The 25,538-nt window shown below is 35.9% G+C and overlaps 8 non-coding genes across 8 annotated transcripts; all 8 read right to left on the bottom strand.

The window, feature by feature from the left end:
* Positions 1-4,006: 4,006 nt before the first annotated feature.
* TRNAK-UUU (transfer RNA lysine (anticodon UUU)) lies at positions 4,007-4,079 on the bottom strand. Its single transcript has one exon. It is a non-coding gene; the product is annotated as a tRNA-Lys (tRNA).
* A 7,228-nt stretch (positions 4,080-11,307) lies between these two features.
* Positions 11,308-11,380, bottom strand: TRNAK-UUU (transfer RNA lysine (anticodon UUU)). Its single transcript has one exon. It is a non-coding gene; the product is annotated as a tRNA-Lys (tRNA).
* A 2,013-nt stretch (positions 11,381-13,393) lies between these two features.
* Positions 13,394-13,466, bottom strand: TRNAK-UUU (transfer RNA lysine (anticodon UUU)). The gene has a single exon. It is a non-coding gene; the product is annotated as a tRNA-Lys (tRNA).
* A 970-nt stretch (positions 13,467-14,436) lies between these two features.
* On the bottom strand, positions 14,437-14,509 carry TRNAK-UUU (transfer RNA lysine (anticodon UUU)). Its single transcript has one exon. It is a non-coding gene; the product is annotated as a tRNA-Lys (tRNA).
* A 970-nt stretch (positions 14,510-15,479) lies between these two features.
* On the bottom strand, positions 15,480-15,552 carry TRNAK-UUU (transfer RNA lysine (anticodon UUU)). Its single transcript has one exon. It is a non-coding gene; the product is annotated as a tRNA-Lys (tRNA).
* Positions 15,553-17,559: 2,007 nt separating this feature from the next.
* Positions 17,560-17,632, bottom strand: TRNAK-UUU (transfer RNA lysine (anticodon UUU)). Its single transcript has one exon. It is a non-coding gene; the product is annotated as a tRNA-Lys (tRNA).
* A 2,008-nt stretch (positions 17,633-19,640) lies between these two features.
* On the bottom strand, positions 19,641-19,713 carry TRNAK-UUU (transfer RNA lysine (anticodon UUU)). Its single transcript has one exon. It is a non-coding gene; the product is annotated as a tRNA-Lys (tRNA).
* Positions 19,714-21,720: 2,007 nt separating this feature from the next.
* TRNAK-UUU (transfer RNA lysine (anticodon UUU)) lies at positions 21,721-21,793 on the bottom strand. The gene has a single exon. It is a non-coding gene; the product is annotated as a tRNA-Lys (tRNA).
* Positions 21,794-25,538: the final 3,745 nt, after the last annotated feature.

The raw sequence follows: 25,538 nt of genomic DNA, 5'->3' as shown, positions 1-25,538 counted from the left end.
AAAGGCTTGTTTGGAAGGTCTCAGGATGCCAAAGGCTTTGATTGTCCCTTGGTTGAACATTTAGATCCCACCAAACTGCAAGTCATAATGCCCTTCAAGATTCATTTTCAACTATACTGCTTGGGGGATTAATTTGTTTGCTGTCTAATTTAATTATTATGTTGCTAACAAATTGGGATGAAGTTGGGTTAGATAGGAAATGAGGTGAAATGTCTAACCTTAATATACTTAGAATTTAATCTACAAGTAATATTTGCCTCGTAGCATTTTATTTAGATGCTGCACCACTTTAAATCTCGCATAGCATCTCAAGTTTCTAGGAAATTATGTATTTGGATTGGACTGACCTGACTTGCACTTACAGCTGTTCACTAATGTCCAGCTTTTATCAGTACATGACAGTGTAATGTAATCATACTGTGAAATTGTGTAATGGTAAGAGAAGTTGACCAACTAAGTCAATAAATCCACTTGCGATAAAAAAAAAAGTTTATTTCACCTTGGTTGATCATAGAGATCTTAGTACACTATAAGTATTCATACCCTCCAAGACTCAATTTCATCTGTACACTTAATTTACAGATGTACACTAATGTCATGCTTGTGTAATGGCATTATAATCCAGTCATACTGTGAATTTGTAAAATGTGAAGAGAAGTTCATCAGCTAAATCAATAAATTATCTTGCGTTATGCGTGGAGTTTCTTGTATTTTTGTTCAAATAATATGGCTATTTACTGCAGAATCACTTGTTTCCTCATCAACAATTTGAGAAATGATGATAATGACCTTTTTCACTTTTATCGCGGAAATCCTTCACAGCATACGTTTTGCATGGCACAGAGAACATAGATTGCCATCGTTTAAAAGGCATACACACCTGAACAGGGACTTGAACCCTGGACCCTCAGATTAAAAGTCTGATGCTCTACCGACTGAGCTATCCAGGCTCTCTTCTTTCATCTTGTACTCATCTGGAAAATGGGCAGTTCTGTAACCAATGCCAATTTAATCGTGGCCAATGTTCTGTAAAGTGTGAGCCGAAAGGCTTGTTTGGAAGGTCTCAGGATGCAAAAAGCTTGGATTGTCCCTTGGTTGAACATTTAGATCCCACCAAACTGCAAGTCATAATGCCCTTCAAGATTCATTTTCAACTATACTGCTTGGGGGATTAATTTTTTTGCTGTCTAATTTAATTACTATGTTGCTAACAAATTGGGATGAAGTTGGGTTAGATAGGTAATGAGGTGAAATGTCTAACCTTAATATACTTAGAATTTAATCTACAAGTAATATTTGCCTCGTAGCATTTTATTTAGATGCTGCACCACTTTAAATCTCGCATTGCATCTCAAGTTTCTAGGAAATTATGTATTTGGATTGGACTGACCTGACTTGCACTTACAGATGTTCACTAATGTCCAGCTTTTATCAGTACATGACAGTGTAATGTAATCATACTGTGAATTTGTGAAATAGTAAGAGAAGTTGACCAACTAAGTCAATAAATCCACTTGCGATAAAAAAAAAAAGTTTATTTCACCTTGGTTAATCATAGAGATCTTAGTACACTATAAGTATTTATACCCTTCAAGACTCAATTTCATCTTTACACTTAATTTACAGATGTACACTAATGTCATGCTTGTGTAATGGCATTATAATCCAGTCTTACTGTGAATTTGTAAAATGTGAAGAGAAGTTCATCAGCTAAATCAATAAATTATCTTGCGTTATGCGTGGAGTTTCTTGTATTTTGTTCAAATAATATGGCTATTTACTGCAGAATCACTTGTTTCCTCATCAACAATTTGAGAAATGATGATAATGACCTTTTTCACTTTTATCGCGGAAATCCTTCACAGCATACGTTTTGCATGGCACAGAGAACATAGATTGCCATCGTTTAAAAGGCATACACACCTGAACAGGGACTTGAACCCTGGACCCTCAGATTAAAAGTCTGATGCTCTACCGACTGAGCTATCCAGGCTCTCTCCTTTCATCTTGTACTCATCTGGAAAATGGGCAGTTCTGTAACCAATGCCAATTTAATCGTGGCCAATGTTCTGTAAAGTGTGAGCCGAAAGGCTTGTTTGGAAGGTCTCAGGATGCAAAAAGCTTTGATTGTCCCTTGGTTGAACATTTAGATCCCACCAAACTGCAAGTCATAATGCCCTTCAAGATTCATTTTCAACTATACTGCTTGGGGGATTATTTTTTTTGCTGTCTAATTTAATTACTATGTTGCTAACAAATTGGGATGAAGTTGGGTTAGATAGGAAATGAGGTGAAATGTCTAACCTTAATATACTTAGAATTTAATCTACAAGTAATATTTGCCTCGTAGCATTTTATTTAGATGCTGCACCACTTTAAATCTCGCATAGCATCTCAAGTTTCTAGGAAATTATGTATTTGGATTGGACTGACCTGACTTGCACTTACAGATGTTCACTAATGTCCATCTTTTATCAGTACATGACAGTGTAATGTAATCATACTGTGAAATTGTGTAATGGTAAGAGAAGTTGACCAACTAAGTCAATAAATCCACTTGCGATAAAAAAAAAAGTTTATTTCACCTTGGTTGATCATAGAGATCTTAGTACACTATAAGTATTCATACCCTCCAAGACTCAATTTCATCTGTACACTTAATTTACAGATGTACACTAATGTCATGCTTGTGTAATGGCATTATAATCCAGTCATACTGTGAATTTGTAAAATGTGAAGAGAAGTTCATCAGCTAAATCAATAAATTATCTTGCGTTATGCGTGGAGTTTCTTGTATTTTTGTTCAAATAATATGGCTATTTACTGCAGAATCACTTGTTTCCTCATCAACAATTTGAGAAATGATGATAATGACCTTTTTCACTTTTATCGCGGAAATCCTTCACAGCATACGTTTTGCATGGCACAGAGAACATAGATTGCCATCGTTTAAGAGGCATACACACCTGAACAGGGACTTGAACCCTGGACCCTCAGATTAAAAGTCTGATGCTCTACCGACTGAGCTATTCAGGCTCTCTCCTTTCATCTTGTACTCATCTGGAAAATGGGCAGTTCTGTAACCAATGCCAATTTAATCGTGGCCAATGTTCTGTAAAGTGTGAGCCGAAAGGCTTGGTTGGAAGGTCTCAGGATGCAAAAACCTTTGATTGTCCCTTGGTTGAACATTTAGATCCCACCAAACTGTAAGTCTTAATGCCCTTCAAGATTCATTTTCAACTATACTGCTTGGGGGATTAATTTGTTTGCTGTCTAATTTAATTATTATGTTGCTAACAAATTGGGATGAAGTTGGGTTAGATAGGAAATGAGGTGAAATGTCTAACCTTAATATACTTAGAATTTAATCTACAAGTAATATTTGCCTCGTAGCATTTTATTTAGATGCTGCACCACTTTAAGTCCCACATAGCATCTCAAGTTTCTTGGAAATTATGTATTTGGATTGGACTGACCTGGCTTGCACTTACAGATGTTCACTAATGTCCAGCTTTTATCAGTACATGACAGTGTAATGTAATCATACTGTGAATTTGTGAAATAGTAAGAGAAGTTGACCAACTAAATCAATAAATCCACATGCGATAAAAAAAAAAGTTTATTTCACCTTGGTTGATCATAGAGATCTTAGTACACTATAAGTATTTATACCCTTCAAGACTCAATTTCATCTTTACACTTAATTTACAGATGTACACTAATGTCATGCTTGTGTAATGGCATTATAATCCAGTCTTACTGTGAATTTGTAAAATGTGAAGAGAAGTTCATCAGCTAAATCAATAAATTATCTTGCGTTATGCGTGGAGTTTCTTGTATTTTTGTTCAAATAATATGGCTATTTACTGCAGAATCACTTGTTTCCTCATCAACAATTTGAGAAATGATGATAATGACCTTTTTCACTTTTATCGCGGAAATCCTTCACAGCATACGTTTTGCATGGCACAGAGAACATAGATTGCCATCGTTTAAAAGGCATACACGCCTGAACAGGGACTTGAACCCTGGACCCTCAGATTAAAAGTCTGATGCTCTACCGACTGAGCTATCCAGGCTCTCTCCTTTCATCTTGTACTCATCTGGAAAATGGGCAGTTCTGTAACCAATGCCAATTTAATCGTGGCCAATGTTCTGTAAAGTGTGAGCCGAAAGGCTTGTTTGGAAGGTCTCAGGATGCCAAAGGCTTTGATTGTCCCTTGGTTGAACATTTAGATCCCACCAAACTGCAAGTCATAATGCCCTTCAAGATTCATTTTCAACTATACTGCTTGGGGGATTAATTTGTTTGCTGTCTAATTTAATTATTATGTTGCTAACAAATTGGGATGAAGTTGGGTTAGATAGGAAATGAGGTGAAATGTCTAACCTTAATATACTTAGAATTTAATCTACAAGTAATATTTGCCTCGTAGCATTTTATTTAGATGCTGCACCACTTTAAATCTCGCATAGCATCTCAAGTTTCTAGGAAATTATGTATTTGGATTGGACTGACCTGACTTGCACTTACAGCTGTTCACTAATGTCCAGCTTTTATCAGTACATGACAGTGTAATGTAATCATACTGTGAAATTGTGTAATGGTAAGAGAAGTTGACCAACTAAGTCAATAAATCCATTTGCGATAAAAAAAAAAGTTTATTTCACCTTGGTTGATCATAGAGATCTTAGTACACTATAAGTATTCATACCCTCCAAGACTCAATTTCATCTGTACACTTAATTTACAGATGTACACTAATGTCATGCTTGTGTAATGGCATTATAATCCAGTCATACTGTGAATTTGTAAAATGTGAAGAGAAGTTCATCAGCTAAATCAATAAATTATCTTGCGTTATGCGTGGAGTTTCTTGTATTTTTGTTCAAATAATATGGCTATTTACTGCAGAATCACTTGTTTCCTCATCAACAATTTGAGAAATGATGATAATGACCTTTTTCACTTTTATCGCGGAAATCCTTCACAGCATACGTTTTGCATGGCACAGAGAACATAGATTGCCATCGTTTAAAAGGCATACACACCTGAACAGGGACTTGAACCCTGGACCCTCAGATTAAAAGTCTGATGCTCTACCGACTGAGCTATCCAGGCTCTCTTCTTTCATCTTGTACTCATCTGGAAAATGGGCAGTTCTGTAACCAATGCCAATTTAATCGTGGCCAATGTTCTGTAAAGTGTGAGCCGAAAGGCTTGTTTGGAAGGTCTCAGGATGCAAAAAGCTTGGATTGTCCCTTGGTTGAACATTTAGATCCCACCAAACTGCAAGTCATAATGCCCTTCAAGATTCATTTTCAACTATACTGCTTGGGGGATTAATTTTTTTGCTGTCTAATTTAATTACTATGTTGCTAACAAATTGGGATGAAGTTGGGTTAGATAGGAAATGAGGTGAAATGTCTAACCTTAATATACTTAGAATTTAATCTACAAGTAATATTTGCCTCGTAGCATTTTATTTAGATGCTGCACCACTTTAAATCTCGCATTGCATCTCAAGTTTCTAGGAAATTATGTATTTGGATTGGACTGACCTGACTTGCACTTACAGATGTTCACTAATGTCCAGCTTTTATCAGTACATGACAGTGTAATGTAATCATACTGTGAATTTGTGAAATAGTAAGAGAAGTTGACCAACTAAGTCAATAAATCCACTTGCGATAAAAAAAAAAGTTTATTTCACCTTGGTTGATCATAGAGATCTTAGTACACTATAAGTATTTATACCCTTCAAGACTCAATTTCATCTTTACACTTAATTTACAGATGTACACTAATGTCATGCTTGTGTAATGGCATTATAATCCAGTCTTACTGTGAATTTGTAAAATGTGAAGAGAAGTTCATCAGCTAAATCAATAAATTATCTTGCGTTATGCGTGGAGTTTCTTGTATTTTTGTTCAAATAATATGGCTATTTACTGCAGAATCACTTGTTTCCTCATCAACAATTTGAGAAATGATGATAATGACCTTTTTCACTTTTATCGCGGAAATCCTTCACAGCATACGTTTTGCATGGCACAGAGAACATAGATTGCCATTGTTTAAGAGGCATACACACCTGAACAGGGACTTGAACCCTGGACCCTCAGATTAAAAGTCTGATGCTCTACCGACTGAGCTATTCAGGCTCTCTCCTTTCATCTTGTACTCATCTGGAAAATGGGCAGTTCTGTAACCAATGCCAATTTAATCGTGGCCAATGTTCTGTAAAGTGTGAGCCGAAAGGCTTGGTTGGAAGGTCTCAGGATGCAAAAACCTTTGATTGTCCCTTGGTTGAACATTTAGATCCCACCAAACTGTAAGTCTTAATGCCCTTCAAGATTCATTTTCAACTATACTGCTTGGGGGATTAATTTGTTTGCTGTCTAATTTAATTATTATGTTGCTAACAAATTGGGATGAAGTTGGGTTAGATAGGAAATGAGGTGAAATGTCTAACCTTAATATACTTAGAATTTAATCTACAAGTAATATTTGCCTCGTAGCATTTTATTTAGATGCTGCACCACTTTAAGTCCCACATAGCATCTCAAGTTTCTTGGAAATTATGTATTTGGATTGGACTGACCTGGCTTGCACTTACAGATGTTCACTAATGTCCAGCTTTTATCAGTACATGACAGTGTAATGTAATCATACTGTGAATTTGTGAAATAGTAAGAGAAGTTGACCAACTAAATCAATAAATCCACATGCGATAAAAAAAAAAGTTTATTTCACCTTGGTTGATCATAGAGATCTTAGTACACTATAAGTATTTATACCCTTCAAGACTCAATTTCATCTTTACACTTAATTTACAGATGTACACTAATGTCATGCTTGTGTAATGGCATTATAATCCAGTCTTACTGTGAATTTGTAAAATGTGAAGAGAAGTTCATCAGCTAAATCAATAAATTATCTTGCGTTATGCGTGGAGTTTCTTGTATTTTTGTTCAAATAATATGGCTATTTACTGCAGAATCACTTGTTTCCTCATCAACAATTTGAGAAATGATGATAATGACCTTTTTCACTTTTATCGCGGAAATCCTTCACAGCATACGTTTTGCATGGCACAGAGAACATAGATTGCCATCGTTTAAAAGGCATACACGCCTGAACAGGAACTTGAACCCTGGACCCTCAGATTAAAAGTCTGATGCTCTACCGACTGAGCTATCCAGGCTCTCTCCTTTCATCTTGTACTCATCTGGAAAATGGGCAGTTCTGTAACCAATGCCAATTTAATCGTGGCCAATGTTCTGTAAAGTGTGAGCCGAAAGGCTTGTTTGGAAGGTCTCAGGATGCCAAAGGCTTTGATTGTCCCTTGGTTGAACATTTAGATCCCACCAAACTGCAAGTCATAATGCCCTTCAAGATTCATTTTCAACTATACTGCTTGGGGGATTAATTTGTTTGCTGTCTAATTTAATTATTATGTTGCTAACAAATTGGGATGAAGTTGGGTTAGATAGGAAATGAGGTGAAATGTCTAACCTTAATATACTTAGAATTTAATCTACAAGTAATATTTGCCTCGTAGCATTTTATTTAGATGCTGCACCACTTTAAATCTCGCATAGCATCTCAAGTTTCTAGGAAATTATGTATTTGGATTGGACTGACCTGACTTGCACTTACAGCTGTTCACTAATGTCCAGCTTTTATCAGTACATGACAGTGTAATGTAATCATACTGTGAAATTGTGTAATGGTAAGAGAAGTTGACCAACTAAGTCAATAAATCCACTTGCGATAAAAAAAAAAGTTTATTTCACCTTGGTTGATCATAGAGATCTTAGTACACTATAAGTATTCATACCCTCCAAGACTCAATTTCATCTGTACACTTAATTTACAGATGTACACTAATGTCATGCTTGTGTAATGGCATTATAATCCAGTCATACTGTGAATTTGTAAAATGTGAAGAGAAGTTCATCAGCTAAATCAATAAATTATCTTGCGTTATGCGTGGAGTTTCTTGTATTTTTGTTCAAATAATATGGCTATTTACTGCAGAATCACTTGTTTCCTCATCAACAATTTGAGAAATGATGATAATGACCTTTTTCACTTTTATCGCGGAAATCCTTCACAGCATACGTTTTGCATGGCACAGAGAACATAGATTGCCATCGTTTAAAAGGCATACACACCTGAACAGGGACTTGAACCCTGGACCCTCAGATTAAAAGTCTGATGCTCTACCGACTGAGCTATCCAGGCTCTCTTCTTTCATCTTGTACTCATCTGGAAAATGGGCAGTTCTGTAACCAATGCCAATTTAATCGTGGCCAATGTTCTGTAAAGTGTGAGCCGAAAGGCTTGTTTGGAAGGTCTCAGGATGCAAAAAGCTTGGATTGTCCCTTGGTTGAACATTTAGATCCCACCAAACTGCAAGTCATAATGCCCTTCAAGATTCATTTTCAACTATACTGCTTGGGGGATTAATTTTTTTGCTGTCTAATTTAATTACTATGTTGCTAACAAATTGGGATGAAGTTGGGTTAGATAGGAAATGAGGTGAAATGTCTAACCTTAATATACTTAGAATTTAATCTACAAGTAATATTTGCCTCGTAGCATTTTATTTAGATGCTGCACCACTTTAAATCTCGCATTGCATCTCAAGTTTCTAGGAAATTATGTATTTGGATTGGACTGACCTGACTTGCACTTACAGATGTTCACTAATGTCCAGCTTTTATCAGTACATGACAGTGTAATGTAATCATACTGTGAATTTGTGAAATAGTAAGAGAAGTTGACCAACTAAGTCAATAAATCCACTTGCGATAAAAAAAAAAGTTTATTTCACCTTGGTTGATCATAGAGATCTTAGTACACTATAAGTATTTATACCCTTCAAGACTCAATTTCATCTTTACACTTAATTTACAGATGTACACTAATGTCATGCTTGTGTAATGGCATTATAATCCAGTCTTACTGTGAATTTGTAAAATGTGAAGAGAAGTTCATCAGCTAAATCAATAAATTATCTTGCGTTATGCGTGGAGTTTCTTGTATTTTTGTTCAAATAATATGGCTATTTACTGCAGAATCACTTGTTTCCTCATCAACAATTTGAGAAATGATGATAATGACCTTTTTCACTTTTATCGCGGAAATCCTTCACAGCATACGTTTTGCATGGCACAGAGAACATAGATTGCCATCGTTTAAAAGGCATACACACCTGAACAGGGACTTGAACCCTGGACCCTCAGATTAAAAGTCTGATGCTCTACCGACTGAGCTATCCAGGCTCTCTCCTTTCATCTTGTACTCATCTGGAAAATGGGCAGTTCTGTAACCAATGCCAATTTAATCGTGGCCAATGTTCTGTAAAGTGTGAGCCGAAAGGCTTGTTTGGAAGGTCTCAGGATGCAAAAAGCTTTGATTGTCCCTTGGTTGAACATTTAGATCCCACCAAACTGCAAGTCATAATGCCCTTCAAGATTCATTTTCAACTATACTGCTTGGGGGATTATTTTTTTTGCTGTCTAATTTAATTACTATGTTGCTAACAAATTGGGATGAAGTTGGGTTAGATAGGAAATGAGGTGAAATGTCTAACCTTAATATACTTAGAATTTAATCTACAAGTAATATTTGCCTCGTAGCATTTTATTTAGATGCTGCACCACTTTAAATCTCGCATAGCATCTCAAGTTTCTAGGAAATTATGTATTTGGATTGGACTGACCTGACTTGCACTTACAGATGTTCACTAATGTCCATCTTTTATCAGTACATGACAGTGTAATGTAATCATACTGTGAAATTGTGTAATGGTAAGAGAAGTTGACCAACTAAGTCAATAAATCCACTTGCGATAAAAAAAAAAGTTTATTTCACCTTGGTTGATCATAGAGATCTTAGTACACTATAAGTATTCATACCCTCCAAGACTCAATTTCATCTGTACACTTAATTTACAGATGTACACTAATGTCATGCTTGTGTAATGGCATTATAATCCAGTCATACTGTGAATTTGTAAAATGTGAAGAGAAGTTCATCAGCTAAATCAATAAATTATCTTGCGTTATGCGTGGAGTTTCTTGTATTTTTGTTCAAATAATATGGCTATTTACTGCAGAATCACTTGTTTCCTCATCAACAATTTGAGAAATGATGATAATGACCTTTTTCACTTTTATCGCGGAAATCCTTCACAGCATACGTTTTGCATGGCACAGAGAACATAGATTGCCATCGTTTAAGAGGCATACACACCTGAACAGGGACTTGAACCCTGGACCCTCAGATTAAAAGTCTGATGCTCTACCGACTGAGCTATTCAGGCTCTCTCCTTTCATCTTGTACTCATCTGGAAAATGGGCAGTTCTGTAACCAATGCCAATTTAATCGTGGCCAATGTTCTGTAAAGTGTGAGCCGAAAGGCTTGGTTGGAAGGTCTCAGGATGCAAAAACCTTTGATTGTCCCTTGGTTGAACATTTAGATCCCACCAAACTGTAAGTCTTAATGCCCTTCAAGATTCATTTTCAACTATACTGCTTGGGGGATTAATTTGTTTGCTGTCTAATTTAATTATTATGTTGCTAACAAATTGGGATGAAGTTGGGTTAGATAGGAAATGAGGTGAAATGTCTAACCTTAATATACTTAGAATTTAATCTACAAGTAATATTTGCCTCGTAGCATTTTATTTAGATGCTGCACCACTTTAAGTCCCACATAGCATCTCAAGTTTCTTGGAAATTATGTATTTGGATTGGACTGACCTGGCTTGCACTTACAGATGTTCACTAATGTCCAGCTTTTATCAGTACATGACAGTGTAATGTAATCATACTGTGAATTTGTGAAATAGTAAGAGAAGTTGACCAACTAAATCAATAAATCCACATGCGATAAAAAAAAAAGTTTATTTCACCTTGGTTGATCATAGAGATCTTAGTACACTATAAGTATTTATACCCTTCAAGACTCAATTTCATCTTTACACTTAATTTACAGATGTACACTAATGTCATGCTTGTGTAATGGCATTATAATCCAGTCTTACTGTGAATTTGTAAAATGTGAAGAGAAGTTCATCAGCTAAATCAATAAATTATCTTGCGTTATGCGTGGAGTTTCTTGTATTTTTGTTCAAATAATATGGCTATTTACTGCAGAATCACTTGTTTCCTCATCAACAATTTGAGAAATGATGATAATGACCTTTTTCACTTTTATCGCGGAAATCCTTCACAGCATACGTTTTGCATGGCACAGAGAACATAGATTGCCATCGTTTAAAAGGCATACATGCCTGAACAGGGACTTGAACCCTGGACCCTCAGATTAAAAGTCTGATGCTCTACCGACTGAGCTATCCAGGCTCTCTCCTTTCATCTTGTACTCATCTGGAAAATGGGCAGTTCTGTAACCAATGCCAATTTAATCGTGGCCAATGTTCTGTAAAGTGTGAGCCGAAAGGCTTGTTTGGAAGGTCTCAGGATGCCAAAGGCTTTGATTGTCCCTTGGTTGAACATTTAGATCCCACCAAACTGCAAGTCATAATGCCCTTCAAGATTCATTTTCAACTATACTGCTTGGGGGATTAATTTGTTTGCTGTCTAATTTAATTATTATGTTGCTAACAAATTGGGATGAAGTTGGGTTAGATAGGAAATGAGGTGAAATGTCTAACCTTAATATACTTAGAATTTAATCTACAAGTAATATTTGCCTCGTAGCATTTTATTTAGATGCTGCACCACTTTAAATCTCGCATAGCATCTCAAGTTTCTAGGAAATTATGTATTTGGATTGGACTGACCTGACTTGCACTTACAGCTGTTCACTAATGTCCAGCTTTTATCAGTACATGACAGTGTAATGTAATCATACTGTGAAATTGTGTAATGGTAAGAGAAGTTGACCAACTAAGTCAATAAATCCACTTGCGATAAAAAAAAAAGTTTATTTCACCTTGGTTGATCATAGAGATCTTAGTACACTATAAGTATTCATACCCTCCAAGACTCAATTTCATCTGTACACTTAATTTACAGATGTACACTAATGTCATGCTTGTGTAATGGCATTATAATCCAGTCATACTGTGAATTTGTAAAATGTGAAGAGAAGTTCATCAGCTAAATCAATAAATTATCTTGCGTTATGCGTGGAGTTTCTTGTATTTTTGTTCAAATAATATGGCTATTTACTGCAGAATCACTTGTTTCCTCATCAACAATTTGAGAAATGATGATAATGACCTTTTTCACTTTTATCGCGGAAATCCTTCACAGCATACGTTTTGCATGGCACAGAGAACATAGATTGCCATCGTTTAAAAGGCATACACACCTGAACAGGGACTTGAACCCTGGACCCTCAGATTAAAAGTCTGATGCTCTACCGACTGAGCTATCCAGGCTCTCTTCTTTCATCTTGTACTCATCTGGAAAATGGGCAGTTCTGTAACCAATGCCAATTTAATCGTGGCCAATGTTCTGTAAAGTGTGAGCCGAAAGGCTTGTTTGGAAGGTCTCAGGATGCAAAAAGCTTGGATTGTCCCTTGGTTGAACATTTAGATCCCACCAAACTGCAAGTCATAATGCCCTTCAAGATTCATTTTCAACTATACTGCTTGGGGGATTAATTTTTTTGCTGTCTAATTTAATTACTATGTTGCTAACAAATTGGGATGAAGTTGGGTTAGATAGGAAATGAGGTGAAATGTCTAACCTTAATATACTTAGAATTTAATCTACAAGTAATATTTGCCTCGTAGCATTTTATTTAGATGCTGCACCACTTTAAATCTCGCATTGCATCTCAAGTTTCTAGGAAATTATGTATTTGGATTGGACTGACCTGACTTGCACTTACAGATGTTCACTAATGTCCAGCTTTTATCAGTACATGACAGTGTAATGTAATCATACTGTGAATTTGTGAAATAGTAAGAGAAGTTGACCAACTAAGTCAATAAATCCACTTGCGATAAAAAAAAAAGTTTATTTCACCTTGGTTGATCATAGAGATCTTAGTACACTATAAGTATTTATACCCTTCAAGACTCAATTTCATCTTTACACTTAATTTACAGATGTACACTAATGTCATGCTTGTGTAATGGCATTATAATCCAGTCTTACTGTGAATTTGTAAAATGTGAAGAGAAGTTCATCAGCTAAATCAATAAATTATCTTGCGTTATGCGTGGAGTTTCTTGTATTTTTGTTCAAATAATATGGCTATTTACTGCAGAATCACTTGTTTCCTCATCAACAATTTGAGAAATGATGATAATGACCTTTTTCACTTTTATCGCGGAAATCCTTCACAGCATACGTTTTGCATGGCACAGAGAACATAGATTGCCATTGTTTAAAAGGCATACACGCCTGAACAGGGACTTGAACCCTGGACCCTCAGATTAAAAGTCTGATGCTCTACCGACTGAGCTATCCAGGCTCTCTCCTTTCATCTTGTACTCATCTGGAAAATGGGCAGTTCTGTAACCAATGCCAATTTAATCGTGGCCAATGTTCTGTAAAGTGTGAGCCGAAAGGCTTGTTTGGAAGGTCTCAGGATGCAAAAAGCTTTGATTGTCCCTTGGTTGAACATTTAGATCCCACCAAACTGCAAGTCATAATGCCCTTCAAGATTCATTTTCAACTATACTGCTTGGGGGATTAATTTTTTTGCTGTCTAATTTAATTACTATGTTGCTAACAAATTGGGATGAAGTTGGGTTAGATAGGAAATGAGGTGAAATGTCTAACCTTAATATACTTAGAATTTAATCTACAAGTAATATTTGCCTCGTAGCATTTTATTTAGATGCTGCACCACTTTAAATCTCGCATAGCATCTCAAGTTTCTAGGAAATTATGTATTTGGATTGGACTGACCTGACTTGCACTTACAGATGTTCACTAATGTCCAGCTTTTATCAGTACATGACAGTGTAATGTAATCATACTGTGAAATTGTGTAATGGTAAGAGAAGTTGACCAACTAAATCAATAAATCCACTTGCGATTAAAAAAAAAGTTTATTTCACCTTGGTTGATCATAGAGATCTTAGTACACTATAAGTATTCATACCCTTCAAGACTCAATTTCATCTGTACACTTAATTTACAGATGTACACTAATGTCATGCTTGTGTAATGGCATTATAATCCAGTCATACTGTGAATTTCTAAAATGTGAAGAGAAGTTCATCAGCTAAATCAATAAATTATCTTGCGTTATGCGTGGAGTTTCTTGTATTTTTGTTCAAATAATATGGCTATTTACTTCAGAATCACTTGTTTCCTCATCAACAATTTGAGAAATGATGATAATGACCTTTTTCACTTTTATCGCGGAAATCCTTCACAGCATACGTTTTGCATGGCACAGAGAACATAGATTGCCATTGTTTAAAAGGCATACACGCCTGAACAGGGACTTGAACCCTGGACCCTCAGATTAAAAGTCTGATGCTCTACCGACTGAGCTATCCAGGCTCTCTCCTTTCATCTTGTACTCATCTGGAAAATGGGCAGTTCTGTAACCAATGCCAATTTAATCGTGGCCAATGTTCTGTAAAGTGTGAGCCGAAAGGCTTGTTTGGAAGGTCTCAGGATGCAAAAAGCTTTGATTGTCCCTTGGTTGAACATTTAGATCCCACCAAACTGCAAGTCATAATGCCCTTCAAGATTCATTTTCAACTATACTGCTTGGGGGATTAATTTTTTTGCTGTCTAATTTAATTACTATGTTGCTAACAAATTGGGATGAAGTTGGGTTAGATAGGAAATGAGGTGAAATGTCTAACCTTAATATACTTAGAATTTAATCTACAAGTAATATTTGCCTCGTAGCATTTTATTTAGATGCTGCACCACTTTAAATCTCGCATAGCATCTCAAGTTTCTAGGAAATTATGTATTTGGATTGGACTGACCTGACTTGCACTTACAGATGTTCACTAATGTCCAGCTTTTATCAGTACATGACAGTGTAATGTAATCATACTGTGAAATTGTGTAATGGTAAGAGAAGTTGACCAACTAAATCAATAAATCCACTTGCGATTAAAAAAAAAGTTTATTTCACCTTGGTTGATCATAGAGATCTTAGTACACTATAAGTATTCATACCCTTCAAGACTCAATTTCATCTGTACACTTAATTTACAGATGTACACTAATGTCATGCTTGTGTAATGGCATTATAATCCAGTCATACTGTGAATTTCTAAAATGTGAAGAGAAGTTCATCAGCTAAATCAATAAATTATCTTGCGTTATGCGTTGAGTTTCTTGTATTTTTGTTCAAATAATATGGCTATTTACTTCAGAATCACTTGTTTCCTCATCAACAATTTGAGAAATGATGATAATGACCTTTTTCACTTTTATCGCGGAAATCCTTCACAGCATACGTTTTGCATGGCACAGAGAATATAGATTGCCATTGTTTAAAAGGCATACACGCCTGAACAGGGACTTGAACCCTGGACCCTCAGATTAAAAGTCTGATGCTCTACCGACTGAGCTATCCAGGCTCTCTTATTGTCTTGTACTCATCTGGAAAATGGGCAGTTCTGTAACCAATGCCAATTTAATCGTGGCCAATGTTCTGTAAAGTGTGAGCCGAAAGGCTTGGTTGGAAGGTCTCAGGATGCAAAAACCTTTGATTGTCCCTTGGTTGAACATTTAGATCCCACGAAACTGTAAGTCTTAATGCCCTTCAAGATTCATTTTCAACTATACTGCTTGGGGGATTAATTTGTTTGCTGTCTAATTTAATTACTATGTTGCTAACAAATTGGGATGAAGTTGGGTTAGATAGGAAATGAGGTGAAATGTCTAACCTTAATATACTTAGAATTTAATCTACAAGTAATATTTGCCTCGTAGCATTTTATTTAGATGCTGCACCACTTTAAGTCCCACATAGCATCTCAAGTTTCTAGGAAATTATGTATTTGGATTGGACTGACCTGACTTGCACTTACAGATGTTCACTAATGTCCAGCTTTTATCAGTACATGACAGTGTAATGTAATCATACTGTGAAATTGTGTAATGGTAAGAGAAGTTGACCAACTAAGTCAATAAATCCACTTGCGATAAAAAAAAAGTTTATTTCACCTTGGTTGATCATAGAGATCTTAGTACACTATAAGTATTCATACCCTTCAAGACTCAATTTCATCTGTACACCTAATTTACAGATGTACACTAATGTCATGCTTGTGTAATGGCATTATAATCCAGTCATACTGTGAATTTGTAAAATGTGAAGATTAGTTCATCAGCTAAATCAACAAATTATCTTGCGTTATGCGTGGAGTTTCTGGTATTTTTGTCCAAATAATATAGCTATTTACTGCAGAATCACTTGTTTCCTTATCAACAATTTCAGAAATGATGATAATGACCTTTTTCACTTTTATCGCGGAAATCCTTCACAGCATACGTTTTGCATGGCACAGAGAATATAGATTGCCATCGTTTAAAAGGCATACACGCCTGAACAGGGACTTGAACCCTGGACCCTCAGATTAAAAGTCTGATGCTCTACCGACTGAGTTATCCAGGCTCTCTTTTTGTCTTCTACTCATCTGGAAAATGGGCAGTTCTGTAACCAATGCCAATTTAATCGTGGCCAATGTTCTGTAAAGTGTGAGCCGAAAGGCTTGGTTGGAAGGTCTCAGGATGCAAAAACCTTTGATTCTCCCTTGGTTGAACATTTAGATCCCACCAAACTGTAAGTCTTAATGCCCTTCAAGATTCATTTTCAACTATACTGCTTGGGGGATTAATTTGTTTGCTGTCTAATTTAATTACTATTTTGCTAACAAATTGGGATGAAGTTGGGTTAGATAGGAAATGAGGTGAAATGTCTAACCTTAATATACTTAGAATTTAATCTACAAGTAATATTTGCCTCGTAGCATTTTATTTAGATGCTGCACCACTTTAAGTCCCACATAGCATCTCAAGTTTCTAGGAAATTATGTATTTGGATTGGACTGACCTGACTTGCACTTACAGATGTTCACTAATGTCCAGCTTTTATCAGTACATGACAGTGTAATGTAATCGTACTGTGAAATTGTGTAATGGTAAGAGAAGTTGACCAACTAAGTCAATAAATCCACTTGCGATAAAAACAAAGTTTATTTCACCTTGGTTGATCATAGAGATCTTAGTACACTATAAGTATTCATACCCTCCAAGACTCAATTTCATCTGTACACTTAATTTACAGATGTACACTAATGTCATGCTTGTGTAATGGCATTATAATCCAGTCATACTGTGAATTTCTAAAATGTGAAGAGAAGTTCATCAGCTAAATCAATAAATTATCTTGCGTTATGCGTTGAGTTTCTTGTATTTTTGTTCAAATAATATGGCTATTTACTTCAGAATCACTTGTTTCCTCATCAACAATTTGAGAAATGATGATAATGACCTTTTTCACTTTTATCGCGGAAATCCTTCACAGCATACGTTTTGCATGGCACAGAGAATATAGATTGCCATTGTTTAAAAGGCATACACGCCTGAACAGGGACTTGAACCCTGGACCCTCAGATTAAAAGTCTGATGCTCTACCGACTGAGCTATCCAGGCTCTCTTATTGTCTTGTACTCATCTGGAAAATGGGCAGTTCTGTAACCAATGCCAATTTAATCGTGGCCAATGTTCTGTAAAGTGTGAGCCGAAAGGCTTGGTTGGAAGGTCTCAGGATGCAAAAACCTTTGATTGTCCCTTGGTTGAACATTTAGATCCCACGAAACTGTAAGTCTTAATGCCCTTCAAGATTCATTTTCAACTATACTGCTTGGGGGATTAATTTGTTTGCTGTCTAATTTAATTACTATGTTGCTAACAAATTGGGATGAAGTTGGGTTAGATAGGAAATGAGGTGAAATGTCTAACCTTAATATACTTAGAATTTAATCTACAAGTAATATTTGCCTCGTAGCATTTTATTTAGATGCTGCACCACTTTAAGTCCCACATAGCATCTCAAGTTTCTAGGAAGTTATGTATTTGGATTGGACTGACCTGACTTGCACTTACAGATGTTCTCTAATGTCCAGCTTTTATCAGTACATGACAGTGTAATGTAATCATACTGTGAAATTGTGTAATGGTAAGAGAAGTTGACCAACTAAGTCAATAAATCCACTTGCGATAAAAAAAAAAGTTTATTTCACCTTGGTTGATCATAGAGATCTTAGTACACTATAAGTATTCATACCCTTCAAGACTCAATTTCATCTGTACACCTAATTTACAGATGTACACTAATGTCATGCTTGTGTAATGGCATTATAATCCAGTCATACTGTGAATTTCTAAAATGTGAAGAGAAGTTCATCAGCTAAATCAATAAATTATCTTGCGTTATGCGTTGAGTTTCTTGTATTTTTGTTCAAATAATATGGCTATTTACTTCAGAATCACTTGTTTCCTCATCAACAATTTGAGAAATGATGATAATGACCTTTTTCACTTTTATCGCGGAAATCCTTCACAGCATACGTTTTGCATGGCACAGAGAATATAGATTGCCATCGTTTAAAAGGCATACATGCCTGAACAGGGACTTGAACCCTGGACCCTCAGATTAAAAGTCTGATGCTCTACCGACTGAGTTATCCAGGCTCTCTTTTTGTCTTCTACTCATCTGGAAAATGGGCAGTTCTGTAACCAATGCCAATTTAATCGTGGCCAATGTTCTGTAAAGTGTGAGCCGAAAGGCTTGGTTGGAAGGTCTCAGGATGCAAAAACCTTTGATTCTCCCTTGGTTGAACATTTAGATCCCACCAAACTGTAAGTCTTAATGCCCTTCAAGATTCATTTTCAACTATACTGCTTGGGGGATTAATTTGTTTGCTGTCTAATTTAATTACTATTTTGCTAACAAATTGGGATGAAGTTGGGTTAGATAGGAAATGAGGTGAAATGTCTAACCTTAATATACTTAGAATTTAATCTACAAGTAATATTTGCCTCGTAGCATTTTATTTAGATGCTGCACCACTTTAAGTCCCACATAGCATCTCAAGTTTCTAGGAAATTATGTATTTGGATTGGACTGACCTGACTTGCACTTACAGATGTTCACTAATGTCCAGCTTTTATCAGTACATGACAGTGTAATGTAATCGTACTGTGAAATTGTGTAATGGTAAGAGAAGTTGACCAACTAAGTCAATAAATCCACTTGCGATAAAAACAAAGTTTATTTCACCTTGGTTGATCATAGAGATCTTAGTACACTATAAGTATTCATACCCTCCAAGACTCAATTTCATCTGTACACTTAATTTACAGATGTACACTAATGTCATGCTTGTGTAATGGCATTATAATCCAGTCATACTGTGAATTTCTAAAATGTGAAGAGAAGTTCATCAGCTAAATCAATAAATTATCTTGCGTTATGCGTTGAGTTTCTTGTATTTTTGTTCAAATAATATGGCTATTTACTTCAGAATCACTTGTTTCCTCATCAACAATTTGAGAAATGATGATAATGACCTTTTTCACTTTTATCGCGGAAATCCTTCACAGCATACGTTTTGCATGGCACAGAGAATATAGATTGCCATTGTTTAAAAGGCATACACGCCTGAACAGGGACTTGAACCCTGGACCCTCAGATTAAAAGTCTGATGCTCTACCGACTGAGCTATCCAGGCTCTCTTATTATCTTGTCCTCATCTGGAAAATGGGCAGTTCTGTAACCAATGCCAATTTAATCGTGGCCAATGTTCTGTAAAGTGTGAGCCGAAAGGCTTGGTTGGAAGGTCTCAGGATGCAAAAACCTTTGATTGTCCCTTGGTTGAACATTTAGATCCCACCAAACTGTAAGTCTTAATGCCCTTCAAGATTCATTTTCAACTATACTGCTTGGGGGATTAATTTGTTTGCTGTCTAATTTAATTACTATGTTGCTAACAAATTGGGATGAAGTTGGGTTAGATAGGAAATGAGGTGAAATGTCTAACCTTAATATACTTAGAATTTAATCTACAAGTAATATTTGCCTCGTAGCATTTTATTTAGATGCTGCACCACTTTAAGTCCCACATAGCATCTCAAGTTTCTAGGAAATTATGTATTTGGATTGGACTGACCTGACTTGCACTTACAGATGTTCACTAATGTCCAGCTTTTATCAGTACATGACAGTGTAATGTAATCATACTGTGAAATTGTGTAATGGTAAGAGAAGTTGACCAACTAAGTCAATAAATCCACTTGCGATAAAAAAAAAGTTTATTTCACCTTGGTTGATCATAGAGATCTTAGTACACTATAAGTATTCATACCCTTCAAGACTCAATTTCATCTGTACACCTAATTTACAGATGTACACTAATGTCATGCTTGTGTAATGGCATTATAATCCAGTCATACTGTGAATTTGTAAAATGTGAAGATTAGTTCATCAGCTAAATCAACAAATTATCTTGCGTTATGCGTTGAGTTTCTTGTATTTTTGTTCAAATAATATGGCTATTTACTTCAGAATCACTTGTTTCCTCATCAACAATTTGAGAAATGATGATAATGACCTTTTTCACTTTTATCGCGGAAATCCTTCACAGCATACGTTTTGCATGGCACAGAGAATATAGATTGCCATCGTTTAAAAGGCATACATGCCTGAACAGGGACTTGAACCCTGGACCCTCAGATTAAAAGTCTGATGCTCTACCGACTGAGTTATCCAGGCTCTCTTTTTGTCTTCTACTCATCTGGAAAATGGGCAGTTCTGTAACCAATGCCAATTTAATCGTGGCCAATGTTCTGTAAAGTGTGAGCCGAAAGGCTTGGTTGGAAGGTCTCAGGATGCAAAAACCTTTGATTCTCCCTTGGTTGAACATTTAGATCCCACCAAACTGTAAGTCTTAATGCCCTTCAAGATTCATTTTCAACTATACTGCTTGGGGGATTAATTTGTTTGCTGTCTAATTTAATTACTATTTTGCTAACAAATTGGGATGAAGTTGGGTTAGATAGGAAATGAGGTGAAATGTCTAACCTTAATATACTTAGAATTTAATCTACAAGTAATATTTGCCTCGTAGCATTTTATTTAGATGCTGCACCACTTTAAGTCCCACATAGCATCTCAAGTTTCTAGGAAATTATGTATTTGGATTGGACTGACCTGACTTGCACTTACAGATGTTCACTAATGTCCAGCTTTTATCAGTACATGACAGTGTAATGTAATCGTACTGTGAAATTGTGTAATGGTAAGAGAAGTTGACCAACTAAGTCAATAAATCCACTTGCGATAAAAACAAAGTTTATTTCACCTTGGTTGATCATAGAGATATTAGTACACTATAAGTATTCATACCCTCCAAGACTCAATTTCATCTGTACACTTAATTTACAGATGTACACTAATGTCATGCTTGTGTAATGGCATTATAATCCAGTCATACTGTGAATTTCTAAAATGTGAAGAGAAGTTCATCAGCTAAATCAATAAATTATCTTGCGTTATGCGTTGAGTTTCTTGTATTTTTGTTCAAATAATATGGCTATTTACTTCAGAATCACTTGTTTCCTCATCAACAATTTGAGAAATGATGATAATGACCTTTTTCACTTTTATCGCGGAAATCCTTCACAGCATACGTTTTGCATGGCACAGAGAATATAGATTGCCATTGTTTAAAAGGCATACACGCCTGAACAGGGACTTGAACCCTGGACCCTCAGATTAAAAGTCTGATGCTCTACCGACTGAGCTATCCAGGCTCTCTTATTATCTTGTCCTCATCTGGAAAATGGGCAGTTCTGTAACCAATGCCAATTTAATCGTGGCCAATGTTCTGTAAAGTGTGAGCCGAAAGGCTTGGTTGGAAGGTCTCAGGATGCAAAAACCTTTGATTGTCCCTTGGTTGAACATTTAGATCCCACCAAACTGTAAGTCTTAATGCCCTTCAAGATTCATTTTCAACTATACTGCTTGGGGGATTAATTTGTTTGCTGTCTAATTTAATTACTATGTTGCTAACAAATTGGGATGAAGTTGGGTTAGATAGGAAATGAGGTGAAATGTCTAACCTTAATATACTTAGAATTTAATCTACAAGTAATATTTGCCTCGTAGCATTTTATTTAGATGCTGCACCACTTTAAGTCCCACATAGCATCTCAAGTTTCTAGGAAATTATGTATTTGGATTGGACTGACCTGACTTGCACTTACAGATGTTCACTAATGTCCAGCTTTTATCAGTACATGACAGTGTAATGTAATCATACTGTGAAATTGTGTAATGGTAAGAGAAGTTGACCAACTAAGTCAATAAATCCACTTGCGATAAAAAAAAAGTTTATTTCACCTTGGTTGATCATAGAGATCTTAGTACACTATAAGTATTCATACCCTTCAAGACTCAATTTCATCTGTACACCTAATTTACAGATGTACACTAATGTCATGCTTGTGTAATGGCATTATAATCCAGTCATACTGTGAATTTGTAAAATGTGAAGATTAGTTCATCAGCTAAATCAACAAATTATCTTGCGTTATGCGTTGAGTTTCTTGTATTTTTGTTCAAATAATATGGCTATTTACTTCAGAATCACTTGTTTCCTCATCAACAATTTGAGAAATGATGATAATGACCTTTTTCACTTTTATCGCGGAAATCCTTCACAGCATACGTTTTGCATGGCACAGAGAATATAGATTGCCATCGTTTAAAAGGCATACATGCCTGAACAGGGACTTGAACCCTGGACCCTGAGATTAAAAGTCTGATGCTCTACCGACTGAGCTATCCAGGCTCTCTTATTATCTTGTACTCATCTGGAAAATGGGCAGTTCTGTAACCAATGCCAATTTAATCGTGGCCAATGTTCTGTAAAGTGTGAGCCGAAAGGCTTGGTTGGAAGGTCTCAGGATGCAAAAAGCTTTGATTGTCCCTTGGTTGAACATTTAGATCCCACCAAACTGTAAGTCTTAATGCCCTTCAAGATTCATTTTCAACTATACTGCTTGGGGGATTAATTTGTTTGCTGTCTAATTTAATTACTATGTTGCTAACAAATTGGGATGAAGTTGGGTTAGATAGGAAATGAGGTGAAATGTCTAACCTTAATATACTTAGAATTTAATCTACAAGTAATATTTGCCTCGTAGCATTTTATTTAGATGCTGCACCACTTTAAGTCCCACATAGCATCTCAAGTTTCTAGGAAGTTATGTATTTGGATTGGACTGACCTGACTTGCACTTACAGATGTTCTCTAATGTCCAGCTTTTATCAGTACATGACAGTGTAATGTAATCATACTGTGAAATTGTGTAATGGTAAGAGAAGTTGACCAACTAAGTCAATAAATCCACTTGCGATAAAAAAAAAGTTTATTTCACCTTGGTTGATCATAGAGATCTTAGTACTCTATAAGTATTCATACCCTTCAAGACTCAATTTCATCTGTACACCTAATTTACAGATGTACACTAATGTCATGCTTGTGTAATGGCATTATAATCCAGTCATACTGTGAATTTGTAAAATGTGAAGAGTAGTTCATCAGCTAAATCAACAAATTATCTTGCGTTATGCGTGGAGTTTCTGGTATTTTTGTCCAAATAATATGGCTATTTACTGCAGAATCACTTGTTTCCTTATCAACAATTTCAGAAATGATGATAATGACCTTTTTCACTTTTATCGCGGAAATCATTCACAGTATACGTTTTGCATGGCACAGAGAATATAGATTGCCATCGTTTAAAAGGCATACACACCTGAACATGGACTTGAACCCTGGACCATCAGATTAAAAGTCTGATGCTCTACCGACTGAGCTATCCAGGCTCTCTTTTTATCTTGTACTCATCTGGAAAATGGGCAGTTCTGTAACCAATGCCAATTTAATCGTGGCCAATGTTCTGTAAAGTGTGAGCCGAAAGGCTTGGTTGGAAGGTCTCAGGATGCAAAAACCTTTGATTGTCCCTTGGTTGAACATTTAGATCCCACCAAACTGTAAGTCTTAATGCCCTTCAAGATTCATTTTCAACTATACTGCTTGGGGGATTAATTTGTTAGCTAAATAATTTAATTACTATGTTGCTAACAAATTGGGATGAAGTTGGGTTAGATAGGAAATGAGGTGAAATGTCTAACCTTAATATACTTAGCATTTAATCTACAAGTAATATTTGCCTCATAGCATTTTGTTTAGATGCTGCACCACTTTAAGTCCCACATAGCATCTCAAGTTTCTAGGAAATTATGTATTTGGATTGGACTGACCTGACTTGCACTTACAGATGTTAACTAATGTCCAGCTTTTATCAGTACATGACAGTGTAATGTAATCATACTGTGAAATAGTGAAATGGTAAGAGAAGTTGACCAACTAAATCAATAAATCCACTTGCGATAAAAAAAAAAGTTTATTTCACCTTGGTTGATCATAGAGATCTTAGTACACTATAAGTATTCATACCCTTCAAGACTCAATTTCATCTGTACACTTAATTTACAGATGTACACTAATGTCATGCTTGTGTAATGGCATTATAATCCAGTCATACTGTGAATTTGTAAAATGTGAAGATTAGTTCATCAGCTAAATCAACAAATTATCTTGCGTTATGCGTGGAGTTTCTGGTATTTTTGTCCAAATAATATGGCTATTTACTGCAGAATCACTTGTTTCCTTATCAACAATTTAAGAAATGATGATAATGACCTTTTTCACTTTTATCGCGGAAATCATTCACAGTATACGTTTTGCATGGCACAGAGAATATAGATTGCCATATAGAGCTATCCAGGCTCTCTTTTTATCTTGTACTCATCTGGAAAATGGGCAGTTCTGTAACCAATGCCAATTTAATCGTGGCCAATGTTCTGTAAAGTGTGAGCCAAAAGGCTTGGTTGGAAGGTCTCAGGATGCAAAAAGCTTTGATTATCCCTTGGTTGAACATTTAGATCCCACAAAACTGTAAGTCTTAATGCCCTTCAAGATTCATTTTCAACTATACTGCTTGGGGGATTAATTTGTTTGCTGTCTAATTTAATTACTATGTTGCTAACAAATTGGGATGAAGTTGGGTTAGATAGGAAATGAGGTGAAATGTCTAACCTTAATATACTTAGCATTTAATCTACAAGTAATATTTGCCTCATAGCATTTTGTTTAGATGCTGCACCACTTTAAGTCCCACATAGCATCTCAAGTTTCTAGGAAATTATGTATTTGGATTGGACTGACCTGACTTGCACTTACAGATGTTAACTAATGTCCAGCTTTTATCAGTACATGACAGTGTAATGTAATCATACTGTGAAATTGTGAAATGGTAAGAGAAGTTGACCAACTAAATCAATAAATCCACTTGCGATAAAAAAAAAAGTTTATTTCACCTTGGTTGATCATAGAGATCTTAGTACACTATAAGTATTCATACCCTTCAAGACTCAATTTCATCTGTACACTTAATTTACAGATGTACACTAATGTCATGCTTGTGT

This window comes from Mixophyes fleayi, chromosome 1, assembly GCF_038048845.1.
Source record: "Mixophyes fleayi isolate aMixFle1 chromosome 1, aMixFle1.hap1, whole genome shotgun sequence".
Taxonomy (NCBI): Eukaryota; Metazoa; Chordata; class Amphibia; order Anura; family Limnodynastidae; genus Mixophyes; species Mixophyes fleayi.
Note: the sequence above shows the minus strand (reverse complement) of the source record. Positions and strands in the feature narration are given on the sequence as shown.